The following is a 15,413-nucleotide window of genomic DNA, read 5'->3' as shown; positions in this document are numbered from 1 at the left end:
AATTTGGTGTTACAATTGATATTAGTTCTAATTACGTAAGTCTTGTTGTTATGTCCTTGGAAGCACCTTGTTTTGTGTTTGGACCATTTACAAACGCCACAGAAACCGCATTTGTGAAAACCCATATTATGTGAGGTTAGCCACGATTATACGCTTCGAGACTTAGGTACAGTAGGGCTCAATCTGGTACGTAGTGTATTGCCCCGTCTGAAGGTGATTTCGGGGAGATTGGTGATCACTCCTGTTAAGGAAATATCTGTCTGTAAGATACCCCAATGTTTGCGAAGACTTCTCCTGAGGATATGGCTCAGATCATTGAAGTCCGCAATCATACGAACATTCTGTGTTTCCGTAGATGTTCTATTCTTTGGTGTTAAAGTGTCACATCTGTTTACATGGGAAATCCTATTCTCAGCTCGCTTGAGAGTTTGGGTAGAATACCCTCTCTTTAAAAATCTTTGCTTCATGTCCTTGATACAGGTATTAAATTCTGCGTCTTCACTACAGTTCCTTCTAGCCCTTAAAAACTCCCATTAGGGGATCGCACTAACCTGATGTGTCGGATGGTAACTATCTGCATGTAGTACAGAATTACAGGACGTGCTCTTACGAAAATTGAGTTTTGAGTTTTGAGTTTCGGCTATTGAGTTTGTCATCTTTAATATACAGTTCCATGTCCAAAAACGTAATGTTGGTGGAGCTGTAATCCATGGTGAATTGCATGCCATAGTTGTTGGTGTTGAGATGGGTACAAAAATGAACCAATTCTGTTTGGGTGCCTGACCACATGAGAAGGCAGTCATCAATGTAATGTCCCCAAAAGATAATGGAGTCTATCCAAAGTGCACCATTGGAGCCCCAAATCCAATCACTCTCAAGACATCCCATGAACAAATTGGCAAATGAAGGTGAAAATTTGGACCCCATTGCTACGCCTCTGACTTGTTTGTACCACTTGTTATGAAAGAGAAAGAAGTTGTTATGTAGGATAAGGTGCATCATAGTGATTAGCATTTCATTGTGTTGCCAATGTGTAGCAGGTCTGTTGTTAAGTAATTTTGTGACTGCTTGTAGACCTAAGTCCAGTTGGATACTGGTGTATAAGGACACCACGTCCAAAGTTGCAAGGATCATACCAGATTGCCAATGTACATCTGATAAAATGCTGAGAATGTGTTTGGAGTCTTGAATATATGATGCCAGATTGCGAACCAAAGGGCCTAAAAACAGATCTACATATTCAGCCAATTTCTCAGTCGGTCCACCAATCCCAGATACAATGGGTCTCCCTGGGGGAAAGGGGAGATGTTTGTGGATTTTAGGTAGTGTGTAAAGAACGGGAAAGGTGGGTCTGTATACTTTCATATATGTGACTTCATCATCATCTAGAAGGCCCAAGGTGTGCCACTCAGAAAGATGTTTAATCAATGTGCAATGTTACCCTGCATTTGTAAATGTTTTTTAAGGGACTTAATGGTGAATGGATTACTGCAATCTGATGTGGCATTCTTTACACAGCTGTGGCATGTTTTTGATCATGACTCTGAACCTTTTTTAAAAAAATGTTTGCCTTTTCCAGACTTGGATACTACTTATATGTTACCTTGAGGAATTTTGGAATGTATTGAATTGTCGTCTGATTTCATTACCCCTGAACATGATGTTTAGGTACTTCATATTTATTTACTGATTTAGGTAACTCTCTTACATGGCATGCCTAGACCTTGCATGTACTCACTTAATACTGTACGTTAAAATTTCCTGCAGATAACACCACTTATCTTATGAGACTAATAAAATGAGGTCTCCACCATCCCACCTCTATTATTATATTTAGACCCATGTCACTTTAACATCTTGTCGTCATGCAAAACGTTGTAGATACGCTCCTGCCAGCACTAACTCCTGTTCCCTTTTCTTTTCCTCTTTAAAGCCTATGCATACATAAATAGTCCTTGGTTTAGCTTTTTCAGATTTTTTACTAAGTAAGAATTTAATAAACAATTTTTTATACTTCAACACATTTTTACTCTTTTCACCTCAACACTTAGTTGGTGTCTTTTCGTCTGGGAGCCCTTTGTCCTTTACTACCCAGAATTGACTGTACTTCTCTTTCCTCACAGCCTTGAGAAAGCCCTGGCTCTACCTGCCACATAGGGCGAAACATGTGTCGGTTTTTCCATTTCTCAAAAAAACTCTCTATGGAAAAAGTTAAAAAAGAGTGAAATGGCTCTATAAAGCGGTGAATGAAAATAAAAATAACTACTTTCACTCATACTTACTTGGACTATTGTGTCATAAAAAAGGAATTATCCTATTGACCTGAACAGATCTTTTTGGAAGAGAGGAACTAAGCTTACACCCCTACTCTCTATTGCTAATATGAGGCTTGAAAGGTCCAGAGCCTTGAGCCAAGTTCCTCTGGCATTTTAGGAATTCATATCCAGAATCAGGATCTCTGGACCGTCCGTTTTTCTATGAATCGCAGTTTAAACAGATATATGTGTAGAAAAAACATAACAAGCACTTAAGTCCATACCCTGCTCTGACAGCCTGATGCCTGACTGCATACTGTTGAAAATCACTCTGTCTCATATTACGCAGTGGGGCAGTGAGTCATGTAGCAGGCAAGAGTTTCATAGTGGTCTCCAAACATAAAAGCAGGGGGCTGTAGTGGAGATGGGACGAGTATGGTTAAAATTGGACATATATTTCAGGACGGGTGCAATACAGCGGGACTGGGTGTATGGTGTGGTACATAGTGATATAGACAAGGACTTCATTCGGTGGGGCAAGGTGTTTCAGGGAATGTATCTGTACAACCAAGCAGAGTCATAGAGCTCAACAGTCATTCAGTGGGGGCAGAGGGCTTCTGATGGAACAGCAAGTTTGACAGAACTGGGAGTTATACAACAGAGTTTCATATGAAAGAATGGATACCTCCATGGCAAGGAGTCCTACAGAAGGGGGGCAGATGTACAGAGCTGCAGGAAGTGGTACATTATGGTTGTGTTGGTATAGTAGGGTGTGAGTTGTACTGCGTGGCAAGGAGCCATACAGAAGGGCAAGGCCTCATGCAACACGGCAAGTTGTGCAGAGTATCAGGAAGCTGACCTTAGTCTGTGGTGTCGGCGACCCAGATTTCCTGGACTCTGCTTGCGACCTTCCAGTGGTGGTCCCCAATGAGGGGAGTGCAGTTCAATGACGAAAGCTCTTTTGAGAAATTGACAAATTATTCAAGTTGAAGAAAACGACCCTAAAAAACTTTGCCAATAGAAGAAGGTATAAAGGGTCAGGTTTTCCACTTCTAGGGGACACTTGTGTTCTATTGATCCTGGGTCGACGGTGCCTTGTTGGGGAAGGCCGTGGGGAGAGGGCAAAAAAGAGAATGGCAGTCTTGCCAGTGCTACAAAAATGTCTTGTGATTGGGCGGGCCATTGATTTTCAGGAAGAGCTTGGCATCTTCACTCTTCTGCTGCATCTGCCGCTCCAAACGCCGGTGGTAGCAAATGAGATACAGTGACGGGCAAAATCCATGCGTGCGCAGTCCCTGCGGACCATGTTCACCCAGAGACTGGGTCTCCTTTTAGTGGCCCCGCCTTGGCCAAGAACAATGGCTGTTATATAAGGGCGAAGAGAGCACTAAGGAAAGGCTATAGCCCTGTCAGACTTCCAAACTGTGTCGAGGGATACATAGCTGCATAGAGACCTCCAACAGCAGAGTGAATGAATCCTCTCACAATGGTATGTATGCTGGGGAGAATCTGTAAAGGCAGATTGATATCAAGAACCGTGACTCTAAATCCCACCAGCAGAAGGTTGGTAAAAGCAACATTCTCTTTTGTTTGTGATCTTTTGGATTTCACAGTCTCTTCTTTTTTTAGTTTCTTGTCACCAGATGTGGTGTCTTTATAATCTGGCTCTTCTGTGCCGTCCTCACAGTCCCTCAACTTCCAGTCCATAATATACCTGATCACTGGGGCTGTGAGCAGGCAGAGCAGCTACAGTACACCAAAGATGGAGGTTTACAAACTCACCATGCTCATCATGGTCTTCAGGTATACCCCCACAGGATACTACGGAATGTTGTTCATAGCACCCATGGAGAAGATGAGTTGGAGCTGAGTGATACATATGATGATCAGGCTGATCAACAGGATTGGGCTGAAGAAACACTGCATAAAGGATGGTGATGTTGCACGTTTGGGGGTTCTTCGTGGAGCTGCCTACGCTCAGTCACCGGCCCACTGTTGTGACTTGCTTGTAAAACTGCTTGCCTGTTATCTTGTGGTCAAAGCCCAGCCAGCTGAACTTAATGTTCTCTGTAAAGTCCATATCCTCAGGCCGGGGAAAGGCTCCAGGGGCCAGCTGAAAAAGCACTTAAAGAAGTCAAGCCCATCACAGGTCGCCCACACAATAAGGATGATGTTGAAAGAGGCTTCCAGCCCATTGATCACCTCAATTCCGGGAGAGGTAACTGCAGAGGAGGCATATGAGCCAATCCTCAGTGCTATCAAGGTGGAGCAAAGGTCTCCGAACATATTAGGGAGGATGAGCTATGGCCATGCACATCCCGCCAAAGTCATTGAGGGCCAGTGAGACGAAGATAAGGACGGAAAGTTAGTTTGGATTACTTGCTCTGTAAGCAATCATTAAACACGACACTGCAAAGTAAGCGTTGCCCAGCAGACGCAGCTTGCGGCGTCCTTCTTGTCCATGACAGTACCCAGCTGCTGGGTGATGACACTGAGCAGGAAGGAGCCTTCTGTGAAGCTCAAGTTGAGAATTTCTTTCTTTTTTTTATAGACAAGCCCCTCATTCAGCTCAATTAGCAGCGACTCCTTCTCCGACCCATTACCCAAACTTGAGCTGTTCGGAGAGTTCTCTGGGTAGTGGCGCAGCTTGGAGTAAAAGCTCTCTGACTTCAGCATAATGAGCAAGGAGCCCATGGCTGAGAAGAGGAGGTTCTCAATTACGGCATTAAAGGCCATCTACCATTGGCATTGATGGGCTGTTACTAGTGTGGGAGCCTTGTTGATTGTTTGGGGAGGGATCTTTCTTCACAGTTTAGATCTTTGGCTCTAATGGAGCTGTGGATCCTACTCCCTTTGTTTCTTACTGGCCGGGCTTCTCCTCTCCCCCGACCGGTGCTCCTTGTCGGGCTCCCCCTGCTCCTTGGACCAGCTTCTGCATGTTGTGCCCATCAGCACCTTTCCCTTTGCCCACTTAATCATGTTGTGTTAAGCTTTGCACACTAGGGGGCGTAGGTTGAAGCTCCAGGTCAGTGCTGGTTCAAGGGCTTTATAGATCGCTAAATATTTGAAGCTGAGATGACGGATCATCAGCTAGGATTGACAGTTGACTGTTGAGGCGTCACCTTTAAAGGGGACCAGGTGCAATTTGGCCCAGTTAACTCAGATTCCAGAGACTTTTCCATATGGAAACGAATTACCCCTATATTTGAGGCAATTACAGGACTTGTTGTCTTTTAGGAAACAACTGAAAACATGGCTGTTCCAACAGTAACTATGGGCGAGGGGAGTATGTGCTGAGGTCTTCCGTCACGACATTAGCGCCGGGACACTCCGTGTGAGTATCCGCGCGCTTTATAAATATGTTATTTCATTTTTATTTTCATTTGAGGGATTCAAGGCCGGAGATTTGCGGCCAGCTCAGGAAGAGGAGAACGTTGTCAGCGTGGAACACAATACTGTCTTTGAAGCCACCTTTCCAGCAGAGCTCTAATTTCTGAGCATCATAGCAGATCCAGGTTACCAGTGGCTCAATTGCCAGGGCGAAAAGCAGTGGTGAGAGCAGGCAGTCTTGCCTAGTTTCCCAGCCAATAGGAAATAAAGTGTAGAGAACACTGTTGACTCTCAAATGGGCTCAGGGTTGAGCGTATAGCACACTGATGAAGGAGAGAAAGCTAGGCCCAAACCCCATCCGTCTAAGGACCTGAAACAGGACTTAAACAATACACAGAATTCACAACTAAAAAGTCATTTATATAGTAATATGCAATGAGGGAAGACGATATATATACAGGAAAAACTTCCAGAACAGTGAAACAATTGCCATAAGTCACCTATAAGCAGCATGTCATTGCTAGTGAAGCAATTTATTTAAGAAGCACTCTTTGTTTTGCACCTAAGGGTTCGAATTGTTAAAAGCTGATAACATCATTCTAGGTTAGCGATATGCTATTAAACTAATGAGATGAGAAAGCTAGCATATTCACTAATTAGAGACAATATACCCAGATGGATTGAACGAAAGACAGGACAGTTGGTTAGATTCTGTCACAATACACATTTTAGGCTGCCGAAGTATTTTTAATTTGGAGACCATACTTCTACTCACAATGGCAGCAGTAGTCTCGTACTCGGTATTCTCAACCTAGTACAAATAATTAGTGTAAATGGAATCACTAGACTGTGCCAGCTGCCAGTTCACATAAATAGGGTAAATTGCATAGTTGAATACATCCTAAAAATGTGCTTTAATTTATGAACATCCCAAATTAATTGTTCATGGCACTGTGTCTCCACTTCCAAAAGGAGTCTGTCACACAATAACTCTCATTTTCCAGATGATATTCCTATTTCATTTATTGCACAGAATGACATGGTAAAGATCTATCTAACCCAACCAATGTGTTTCGTCCCTTAAGTGACACATGATGCACACTTCTAAAATCCATTGTTCTTTATAACATAACAAGTACAGGATTCCAGCTTTGGATATAGAGGCTCATTATGTACACAGCATCATAAATAATTAAATTGGGGTGCTCCTCCAGTGGAAACAGTGAGTACTGCTTCTATTGGCAGCCTGTCCTAGATGTCTTTTGGGGATTTAGGTTGCTTGAAAGCAGATCCCATCGGAGTTGGCTTACAGATCTTTGCTGCAAAAGCCTCGCTGTCCAATGGTAGAAATTGATTTTTCTTTTAAAATTCCAGCACAGCCACTTTTAAGGTGTTCAAAAGGAATTGGGAAGCACAATCGTGGACAAACCCTGTTGGACCTGGAGAGGACACATGGGATTTGTCCAGAACATTGCATACCAGTAACGGTTAGTTGTTCTCATTGCTTCCAAGAACTGTGAAATTTAACAAGAAGTCCTGTAGTCTTTGCCGTAACAAATGTTTATTGTGGGTTTCTTTTACTTGTATTATTTCAAAGTCCTTTTCCGATGCCTTACACAACCTCGTCGAGCCGCTGTGCAATCCATGCTAGACCGCTCTACGGGTGACTTCATGGGATTATGCTTCCGCGTGTGCAGACTGACGCTCTTATGACACTAGGTACAGCTCCTCAAGTCATCATATCAGCTGGTGTTGGGCACCCTTCACTGCTGACACACTGCACAAGATTCTGTTCAAGGCACACACTATTAGAGAGAGGGGTTTCAGAGGGATGTTGTATTGTACTGGTCTGGGATCTCTCTTTTCAGGCAATGCCATTGGTCTCCTTCTGGAGATCCTTCATTTTCATTCTTCTAAGCAGTCATTTTTCATTACAAATGTACACTCTGGGATTTCTTTACCAGCGCACTGCACTCCTATCGTAATCATTCACAATCCATTTATTTCCCAAAACTCACTCGTTTCCAGTGAACTGCTGTGGTCCGCTGACAGTTTTCAGCACAGCGCGAGGAGGCCTAGTGATAAGTGTGATCTAACAGTACATTGGGCATTCAGGAAGCTGATCAAAACCTGGCTTTTTACATCCGTCTAGCGTCATTTCTTCCGGCTTCCTGCTCTGCTAGCGCTGGGACGCCCTGTTGCTGGGGCAGCCCTGCACTGTATAAAACACCCTAACATAACATAACATAACATAACATAACTTTACATAACAAAGCATAATACACAGATCACAGCCTTTCGTACACAATCAAAAGGTACTGCCACAACTCTGACAGTATGTTGATTGATTATATGACCTCTTGATCCTGTATTTAATTCTTAGCATGTACGAGTGTCTTTGCGTGGGTTTTTACTGCTCTAGGCCAGGCTTCTTCTATGACCCCACAAGCTAGCACGAGGCCAATTATAGAGCACATCTGAAGACTCCTGTGGATGAAGGGTATGTCTCTTGCTAATTTATAATTGAGCACTGGCCTATTTAAAAAAAAAAAAAACATTTTTAGATGTATTTAGTCAGCCCTATAAAACGTTACCCAAGGAATTTTAATTTGGTGCTTAAGTTGGTAAATTTCCCCCAGATGTGTACGAGCTGCAGTATGGGATATGAGCCATTTTGTAGTGAGATTTTTTTATTTAATTTTTCACAGAAAACAATTAAAGACCATCAAATAATGTCAGAATCTATATTTTCATACGTTTAAAATGCCAACACAAATGTGAAGATATTAAGTGTACATTCTACTGTACGTCTGTGACATTAGTTCTGCCCGATGATGCCCTGTAATTGTCGGCCACAGTCTTCCGAGGCAACCTGGAACTAGTGCGAGAGATTATTCTAAAACCAACTGCAGTGGCTTCTGATCACCAGTCTACTTGTACTCTGGACATGGGACTCACCGTCTGTGCAAGCCAGAGGACCGAGACATTGGTGGCGTGCAGCCTCTGCATGTTCCACCGGTTCCGTGTTTAGACATCTGGGTTCGAGCAAAGGCTACAAACCATAATCATTTAACCCCTAAATCTCACCACGTTCAGGTTCTACTAAGATGTTGTTCTTTACACTACATGGCAATCCATTTTGTTAGAGGACAATAAATTCCCGTTATTTTTCTGTTTAAAATGTCTCATGATAATAATTAGGATTCCACTCTTTTTTTGTTATTAAACAAAAAGTTATTATCAGTACATTGTGGGTCCTGCGGGTACTCCGCCAGGGTAGCTCTTTGCAACGTTATGTTTTTCTACATGGAGTGCTAATCGAAGACCGAGGGCCACAGAAGTCTTATTCTACACGTGAATGTAGCTTGGCACATACCTACTGCCCACTGAAGGCTGCCATTGCTACTTGCCAGTAACTGTACTTTCAATACTGGATGTGTTTGTTCTAATACTTGGCAAGGATTGCGAGCCTCTACCTGTAAGGGTGTGTTTCTCAAGTGTGCCCTTTAAGGCCAGAAAGTACAGCCGCCCCTGTCCCTTCTATAGATGTTATTCGGTGCTTTCTCTACTATCCAAGCCTTGCTTTAGTCTTCTATCTGCTGACCTCCTCTTCATGATTTACAAAATGGAAGTCTGTACGTATGATTTACGTGATTTTTGTATCAAGTCTTCCTTGACGTGGCAGTCATTGGACATTGAAGAGATCTTGGTGTACACGTTCAAAGTAACATCAGCCCGTGCATGAAGCTGACTCCTGCTGAGGCTCGTGCCAGAACGTCCCCTGCCCACTGGAAAGTCTGACAACTGCGAAAGACTAAGTAGGCAGAAAGCAAATACACCTTGAGAGGATTTCACGCACAGCAGATGTTCTCCTGAAGATGCCTGTGCATAGGGGATTTCCAGAACATCTGCATAGATTCAAGCTGCAAAGAGCTGACAAAAAATCAGACCTAGATTTAGGAGCCCTATAAATTAAGGCAATGTTGTCTTTTCGTTTTTTTGCAGCATTTCATGTTTTTACCGGTATGTTTCAGAGATCCAAACAAGTCAAAGCAATTCTTGAGGACCTTGCTATTAACCTCAAAAACCTGGTGGGACGTGAGTTACTGGGACTGTAGGAATGTGCTCTCAGTGAGGAGAGCCCAGCAACTATAATCAGCTTAACACTACAGATGGAGGAGCGATCCTCAAAGTTGCTTATTTCACAACGATTACTGATAATGTAATCACTGTAGTGATGAATATACTATACCTCTTTGTTACGCCAGTGTAGCGTTGGACCTTGGTAGGTGTGCCAAACATATACAAACTATAGTGCGCTCTTACTGAAGAGATGCTTTCCTAGTTTAATTTTTTTTTACATTTATTAATACCAATAATGTATGTAAATACTTTCCAACGTAGATCTCTAGATACATGAACATGTGAATGCGTTAGTTATTATGAAACAAAAAGCAGTAAACAAATATTAACCTATTTGCAACGTATTTCTCAGAAAATAAATTAAACCAATTAAAATGTGCAAAATCTTGTTGGTACAATAAATGCACCAGGCCTATATCACACTCGCTGTTTAACATGCAACACATTCAACCACTACGTTTCAGGGTGGGGGGCCAGGAGGAAGGCAGAGTGCATCTAAATGCCTCATGAAAGGCCACAACTAATGAAGCCAAGAACATGTTTGTGAAATACCATCCACGTTCCGTTTATGAATGGATCCTCTTTTAACCAAGACAGACATTTTATCTAGAAGTTGTACCCTCTTGCCAATTCCCACTCCTCCAAAATTCCCCAAGTTCATTGCCTACAGCTTTAACGCTGTGTTTTAAGCAACAGTAGATGTTTGGTTACCATGCACTTTGATGAAAATATAAATGATTTACTCAGCGTCAAAACACTTGGAGCATAAGGTAATTTTCTATCGATGTACTGTTGTTAGGAACACATACTGCATTCCATTACAAATCCGTTTTGGGAGAGTACCCAAACATATTGGCTATGATGGTATCTCCAAGTTATTTCAGGTACAATTCACATCTACATTGCAAAAATCATCATAATTGTTCTAAAGCATAATAAGCCCTTAGGACCAATTAAATATATGACTGTAATGTTAAGAACACATTAATACCATTCTTAGATTGTCTAAATATATTGGAATACTAAATCATCTATGTTCTATCTGATGCTTACGTTTCGCTCTAATCTGAATTTTACATGTTCTTAGGATAGAGTATTATTTGCAAATACATTCAGAAGAGGTGATCTGGTGGTATTATATTATAATCTGCTCGCTGAAATGCTAGTGCATAGCTGGTTCCCCCTATATATTTACTAAGGGTGGGCGGAATTTGCAAAATTGACTTTCGCAAATTATCGCGAAATTGCACAAAATCTCCGCGAGCATGCGAAACTTTCGCGAAGATGCAGAGAAAGCTTTTCCCGCCTGTTCGCGATGTGTTTTTGCGTGCTCGCGGGGAAATATATCTCCAACTTGCCCATGCGGTCGCTAATGGGCGCGGCCATCTTGCTCCCGATGCTTATTTCCTGTTTGCGATCGCAATGACGTGTTCGCGATCGCAAACTCTCGCGAGATAGCTACCAACCATCCAACATCTTGTGGCACACGCGAACGGATAGGAAAACTCGTCGGCGAACGCAGGGACCCGGTAAGTCGCGACCGCGCGTGCGAGAATGCATTTTTAAACCGTGAACAAGAAAAATACTTCTGTTTCGCGGCAGGTTGCGAGAGTTTTGACATTTTCGCGCTCTCGGCGGAACGCGAAAATGTCAAAATATTGCAAATTCCGCGAACGGAACGAAATTTACCGCCTAGGCCTAATATTTACAATGGTAAGGATTTTAAACACATAAAACCAATTGGAACTGCTGTTAATGTTCAATTACAAACAAAATGCTCTTATAACGTTCTTTAATTTTTCGTCTTTAAAAGATACCATTTTAAAATAGTTGTCATGTTTACATTCTACATGAATTAAAATCTGCAGCAAAGCTATACAATAAGCAACTGTTAGCAAAATACGCTTCCTAATTTATCTACAAAATGACCCCAGCATACACTGTAAACTCCACTGCACTTCTAAATTAACATTTATGAATATCCCACTGTAGAATAACAATCGATGTGCAAACAAAGGTAAACGGACATAAGCAACATTCTCCTCAACATTTCAGAATCTTCGCAAAAGTACTTTCCTGGCCTGTCTTGCTATTCCTAAGCCTCTTGAGAGACACTTAGGGGGGACTGCGTGTCATCTGACGGGCTGGGACCCTGGCTGCTGGCGGGAATCAGGGCCCGGATCGGGGTGGGAGGTCCTGGGACTGTGAGTGTGGAGGCTTGCTGGCAGCTACAACAGCGATTTCTCATCCGCTCCTCCTGGAGGGTGGAGGGCATCATGCTATATCGACATACCCCCTGGCCGGTCTGTTGCCCTGGGGCCAGATTCTTGTGCCCGCCTGGTTATAGGGGCCGACAGATGGGAGTCCTGTGTCCACCCAGACCGGCTTCAATTTCTTATTGCATGTTCATTTGTCAACAGTGTATAGTGAGGATGCTCGTGCTGACTTGATGGTCGTGGGATGCTTCTTGGATGACCTTGAGCTCCCCTGCCTCACGGAGGGCCAACGTGACAGTCTAAATTACGAAATTCACCTGGAGGACCTCAAGTAGTCAGTGGCCAGCATGGCTCGTGGTAAGGCTCCAGGCCCAGACGGTCTGCCAGTAGATTATTTCCAGGAATTTTGACCTTCTGCTCCCTCACCTGCTGGAGACACTGCAAGAGGCCAAATGAAAGGCAATTCTACGGCCATCGATGATGGAGGCCCAAATCATAATGCTCCTTACACCAGGTAAAGGCCCTCATATGCTTGGCTTCTGTCGGGTCTTATCAATGCTAGGCATCGAAACTAAGATATTGGCTAAAGTATTGGCGATGCTACCGGGTAGAGTAGTGACCCACTTCGTCCATGCGGACCATTGCAGATTTATGCCAGGCCGGGATACGCATAACAATCTGCAAAGATTATCTCATGTTCTGCATGCGACAGATAGCATGAATATACGAGCCACTGCCTTAGCTTTGGATAGTGAAAAGGCTTTCGAAACCCTGCCATGGGACTACCTATGGAAGGTTCTGACATGAATGGGCCATAGTCAGGATTTTATTTCCTGGGTGCGCCTGCTCTACCGACGGCGAGGGTTCGTAGTGGTGGTGTGATCTCGGACATTCTCTCTATAGAATGGGGCACGAGAGAGGGATGTGTATTGTTCCCACTCCTTTTTGCACTGGCAAAGGAACCGTTGGCAATCCGACTACGACGTGACATGACTCGCCGGGGTGTCGTTTTGGATGGCCGTACCCATGTCGTGTCCCTATATGTGGACGATGCTTTGTTTTATGTTACTCACCCCATAGAGGCGATGCCTGCCCTTTTGGGCATCTGGGCGACATTCTGAGCGATATCTGGGCTAAAGGCAATACCCAGAAGTCGGTTATATTCCAGCTGGAGACACTTAAATAAATAACTTTCCATGTTGAACTCAATTTATCTAATAGTAGTTCCTATGAGGGGTTAGTTTCATTCTTTGCTTTCATTTTTTTCTATGGAAGTTTGTTGCAGTACCCGTCGTGGACCATGTGTACAGCTTGACTTACTCCAAGGCAGCGTGAAGTATATTTATGCCTGTTTTGACAACTTTTGGGCTGTTGTAACTTTAGAAGTGTATTTTGTTGAATTAGCAATGAGGTAAGTCTGGTAAATGATTTACACCTTCCACTCATTCAGAATGTCTAATTGTATGAATTCCGCAGGACGCCAACATGTCATTGCAAACTGTGTTGTTCTCAATGTAAGTTGTGGATGTTGAATCACACGCTATCCGTGCTCACGAGCGGGGACAATCTGTGCTCCTCGCTGATGTGTGTCTTCGTAACCGCGTGATCTCATACAATGGTTTGTTCATTTATCAGACTTAGCTTTCACTGCAGTGTGGTGTATTAGCCGGATGACTACATCCTGATGAGGTCCTATGAATGGTTTGAGGTCAAAACATCGACAATTCTCACAATTGATTGTTGTTGAGAATTCACAAATTAAGGGACTGTTCATTCAGTCGGATCCCCTTCTCATTTGATTTTGGTTTTGCCAATTATTTTACTACAATTGGGCTTTGAACAGTGTCTTGAATGCTATATGTTGTAAATATTATCACTGTAGGAGTTCTGTGTCATCTGCACTTTATTCACTGTGAACTATATCGTACTGCACAATGATTGTTGTAATACAATTGTGACAGAAATCCAGAATCATTTTATTTTCCACAATTTAGTTGTAAGAGAACTATATTCCTAATTTTTTCTGGTATTTCTCTGAAATTGAGATGAGGTCTCCTAATCCGAATGAGTCCCACGTTAATATTTGTTTATAATATATATCAAGTTGATTTAGCACAGTATCAACAAAGTCCAAGATTACAGTTGAATTGTTTCCTTGTTACTCAAGCTGTAATGCAATTTTATTTAGGAGCAAATCAGTAACCTCACATGCTGTCTATTTATTGAGGTTGACCTGCTCCCATTAAGCACAAATCAATTGAGTAAGGAAAGGGGGCAACAGGGGCAGCAGAGTTGCCAATTCTGTAACACCATGATAAAAGAGTTAGTGCATGTACTGTTTTTCGTTGAGGCCTAGAAATATTGAGATCCAAATATTTGGTACCAATTTGGAAAAAATGGCCTCCTCGACACACGATGAGGCATTATTTTTAATCTTTGACCCACCGACTGTTAATATATGTTATCGACTAAAAAGCATTTTTGTATCAATTTAAAAAGTTTAACTAGGTTTTTTAGACCAGTTTAAAATTGTTTGAGGACTGCACTTAGCACTTTTGGAAAAGGTATTATTGGTGGTAGCAAGAGTGTTTGTGTTTTAACTATAATATCGAATGATCTAGCTATAAATTAAAAATGTTAATGACAATTTGAGGTGGAAGTGAGTGGAAAATGAATAACTGTATGCAATTTTTTAACTATGTTACCAGTTGATGTATTTTTAAATGTTTTTTTTATTGATTTTCTTTTATCAAATAACAATTTGAGGAGGGGTTGAGTGGAGGATATTTAATAGTAAGTTTTAAGTGGTTAGTCTAACTTGTAATTATAGGATGATGCATTCTGTTTGCGATTTCAGTGTCTCTGTGGATTCACTGATTATGTAAATCAATAAATAGAGACTTTCCAGGAGCCATATTGTCCATTTTCAGCACCTTTCCAGCTCCCTTTGACATGCATTCAGGCTACAAAGATCCAGGACTGGAGTGGCACCACTTAGCTGGATAGACTCACAGATGACAGGTCAAGGTGGTTAGAACCTTCTGTCCCTGAGGCTCAAGTCGGGAGGTCACTCTGGTGGTCCTGGATTCAACAGATGCAGGTCCTGTGCTTCTCACCCAGACAAGAGGGCAGCAGGCAGCAGGTCAGCACTGCAAAGCAGCAGTCCTTAAGAGCAGCAGTCCAGCAAAGTGGCAGTCCTTTCAGCAGCAAAACACACAAGATGATGGACGGAATGTTGTATATTGGCAAAACATTCACCCCCAGTCACAGATCTGGGTTCAATCCATCGTTATTTTGCTCACCACGCCACCCCAGTTCAGACATGGCCATATGCAAATCAGTCTTGACCCTGTGCCTCATGGGAACAGTCCAGCCCGAACTGCCAAGCCATGTCTTCCCTGGACCGGAATCAAGCATCCTAGGACCGGTTTCGGGGTTTCACCCCTCTTCAGCCAGGATAGCTTGACTC

General features: G+C 42.8%; 1 protein-coding gene and 1 pseudogene across 2 annotated transcripts in view; one reads left to right on the top strand and one right to left on the bottom strand.

Annotated features, from left to right (window-relative positions):
- Nucleotides 1-15,413, top strand: part of KIAA0825 (KIAA0825 ortholog) — a 2,097,552-nt gene that overhangs the window by 1,573,956 nt on the left and 508,183 nt on the right. The window lies entirely within an intron of this gene.
- Nucleotides 3,407-15,413, bottom strand: part of LOC146865651 (large neutral amino acids transporter small subunit 4-like) — a 156,369-nt pseudogene continuing 144,362 nt past the window's right edge.

The sequence above is a fragment of the Triturus cristatus genome, chromosome 2_1 (genome assembly GCF_964204655.1).
Source record: "Triturus cristatus chromosome 2_1, aTriCri1.1, whole genome shotgun sequence".
NCBI lineage: Eukaryota > Metazoa > Chordata > Amphibia > Caudata > Salamandridae > Triturus > Triturus cristatus.
The sequence above is the reverse complement of the archived record's forward strand: the minus strand, read 5'-3'. Positions and strand labels throughout refer to the sequence as shown.